Here is a 3,382-nt window from a genome sequence, read left to right as displayed (position 1 = left end):
TAACTGTACTGACCGGATCAAAGTATAAAGGTAACAGGTCGTCAGACCGAGTGAGTCATAATCCTGTATGCATGTCAATCAATGCATCCAAACAAATGCAGCATATAAGTGCAGCAATCACAAGCAAATAAAAATGCAATAAATGCATATGTCAACCCCATACTCTGAAATCAATGCTCCTGTGCAATGACAGAGTAAACGGGATGCTGTCGGAGTACTCCTGTCCTGTGACCCCAAATCATAAATGGGAGAGCTCAATGCTCTCATCTCCCGGTACACGATGACGGGGAGGTATCTCTGCCGGCTACCACGCTGAGTCACTGACCAACGGAGCCAAGCAGAGTCCACCGTCTACCGGCTACTACGCCGCTACACTAAATACCAGCGGAGCCAAACAGAGCAGAACTGTCTGCCGGCTACCACGCTGAGTCACCTGACCAACGGAGCCAAACAGCAGAACCGCCACACACCAGCCAGATATACAAATCCATGGGTGATGTGTGTAGTACATGTAACTGGCGATGAGCTCAACCAAAGTAGAGCCGACAATCGCACAGCATGCAATCATGATGCATGATACTGAACATGGCAATCTCATGAATAACATGGCATGATCCATATAAATAGATACAAAGTGTGTACCACAAGAAGACGTATCTAATAGAAGGTACACAAATCGAAGAGGGTATCAAATAAACCCTAGATCCAGAATATAACAGAGCATGTGGTTAGGTCACTACCTAAGGCATATGTGATCAGGTAGATAATATGCAGTGCAGAATAAATAAACAAACAACATGTACTAATCATGTAGTGACCAACCGAAATAAACAGTTAACACAATTACTGTTATATGTTAAACATATTATCATGCATATCAAAAGACATAAGTCAAAGTACCCGCCTCCAATAAAGTGATCCAAATCTGACTCCGTGATACTCGTCTCGCGTCAAGATCCTGTGTCACGAATAGAAATATATTTCATTTAGCTACATTCTCATAAATAGCTAAATAACTCTCTAACCCTAGTTTAGGGCAAATCCCTGACCAACACATAAACCCAATTCAACCCATACATGATCAATAGCATATATCAAATTCCTATGCCTTACCTGAAACTCACAGCCGTTTTATCACTGTTGGAAGTAGGATCGTTTGCTGCTGGAATCCTTCCTACTGATCAGATCATGTTGAGATCAATAATTGGGAATCACAAATCAAACAACAACCCATCTTACAACCTAATCTTACCTCAGGTGTGCCAAGCTGTTAACAGGGGGTGGTGGCCGGAATCAAACAGGGACAGCAACAAACTCTTGATGCTGTGATAACCGAAACCAACTAGGTCACTGTCTTCCAACAATCGAATCGAAAGAAATCACACTACAAATGCATCAACAACCCAATCAACTACTAATGCACAACTAAAATTTCAACCTGATCCTTACCTTCATCCAGTAGCTCACTGGATTAGAGGACGGAGGAGTTAGGTCACAGAAGGAAGGAATTCAACTAGAGTAGAAGGAAGGCGACCTGTGGTGTGCCAGCGTTGCTCTGTGAAATGGCAATCTAGGGCAGAGAAGTCTCGGCACTTGGAATCCCACGGCAGAGACCAGGGCAAAGGGGGCGGCCGCCTGCCGGCTGTGGTGACGGTGAGCAACTCCACAATGAGAGAGTAGGTTTCCGACGATTGGGGTCGGCGTCGGCTTCACCTCGTCGGCGGCAGAAACTAGGGCAGAGACTAGGGCTGAGGAGCGGCTGGCCGGCACTGCTCGGTCCAGAGAATCGGCCGGTGCTAGGGCTCAGGGTGGTCGACGGTGGCTAGGGCTGACGGTCGGGCGTCACAGAGGCAGTGAGGAGGGGCGTCGGCGGTTAGGGCAAAGGGAGAGAGTGCGGCTCGGCGTCGGGGGAGAAGAAACGAACGGCGTCGGGGAGAGGAATAAAAGAGAAAAGAAAAACAAATAAAAAGGAAAAGAAAATAAATAACTTTTCCTCGCCTAAATGGGGTAGCCTAAACAGGCTTTCCCGGGCCCCGTTCTTGTCCCCGTTAACTCGTCCATACGAGCTCCGAAAAATTCCCGAAAAATGTCCTAAAATTCCAGAAAATTTCCTTATTAATATTCGCCTATTTTCTGGTATTTTACATCGTATTTTTTATATGCATTTTCTTTTCATTTATTAAGTGTTTGTTTAACTCAAGTCAAAAGAATGAGAAAGGTATATTCTTAATTTCAGAGCAATTCACCTCCTTTTGCCAGCCGTACCGGGGCCAACAATTGTTGTCAGAGCCCAGACCACTCTAGAGGACTAACCCCCGTCTAAAGCAAGAAGATAATGGTCGGATCCGACATTTACCCACCTAAGTTTGAGGGAAAATTAGCTCTTTAGAAGTGCAAAATGGAGGTATACTTTAAAATTGATTTTGATATATTTCTAATGTTAAAAAATAGTTTTGTAGTACCCAAAGATTAACACAGAGTAAAGAAGGAAGAGTATCTTTGGAACAAGAAGGAGCATGTCGATTTCATAGCCAACGACAAAAAAGAATTCCATCTGCTTACCATAATACTGACCCAAGAAGTCAACCTGATCCGAACCTATAACTCAACAAAAGAACTTTGGGAGAAGTTCCTAGAGTTACACAAAGATACCTTAAAAGTAAAGCTAGCGAGGCAGGACATCCTCTGAAATCAACTAACAAACATCCGAATGAATAAGGGAGAGAAGGTGACTCAACTCCATATGAAGATCAAAGAAATGATCACGTAGCTCAACAAACTTAGAGAATCGGTAATGAATGGGGACTCAATCCAGTATGTGCTCAACGTCTTTCTAAGAACATAAGAGTAGTCTGTTGGATTAATACGCACGTGAGATGGGAGTGAATCACGTGGTTTTTTAAAAACTATTTTTTTGGTTTTATAAAATAAGTACGTAGCAGAAAAACATGAAAACAAAAGCAAGTAAAAAGACACACGTTCAGTTTTACTTGGTTCGGAGCCTTCAATGACTCCTACTCAAGACTCAGGTCCCGCAAACATATCGGCAGATAATCCACTAAATACCTTTTCTGGTACCTTCAGAAAAGAGAATCGAGTATAATAAAGGAATTAGAAAAGTGTAACAAGCTACACTTTCCTTTTCTGCAAATATTAAGTACTGAAGTTAAACTTTGTTACCCAACACTCTTTGTAGACAGTCGACTCAAGCTTGGTGTTAGATGACTCCTTAGTAGTAATCAGGCGTAGCAGAGTCAAAGTAGGACAGCAGCAGAGCTAGAGCAGTTGGAACGCCAAACGACGGACGTGTAGAAGCTAGTAGAATTATTATGTAGAAAACCTTGGATGAATGCTTCTTTCAACGCCAACTTCTATCCCTTAA

General features: G+C 43.1%; 1 long non-coding RNA gene across 1 annotated transcript; it reads right to left on the bottom strand.

Annotated features, from left to right (window-relative positions):
* Positions 1-903: 903 nt before the first annotated feature.
* Positions 904-1,496, bottom strand: LOC121990074. Its single transcript, XR_006114435.1, has 3 exons — positions 1,450-1,496; positions 1,114-1,177; positions 904-958 (listed from the first exon to the last, which is right to left on the bottom strand). It is a non-coding gene; the product is annotated as an uncharacterized LOC121990074 (long non-coding RNA).
* Positions 1,497-3,382: the final 1,886 nt, after the last annotated feature.

This window comes from Zingiber officinale, chromosome 6B (genome assembly GCF_018446385.1).
Source record: "Zingiber officinale cultivar Zhangliang chromosome 6B, Zo_v1.1, whole genome shotgun sequence".
In the NCBI taxonomy this organism is placed as follows: domain Eukaryota; kingdom Viridiplantae; phylum Streptophyta; class Magnoliopsida; order Zingiberales; family Zingiberaceae; genus Zingiber; species Zingiber officinale.
Note: the sequence above shows the minus strand (reverse complement) of the source record. Positions and strands in the feature narration are given on the sequence as shown.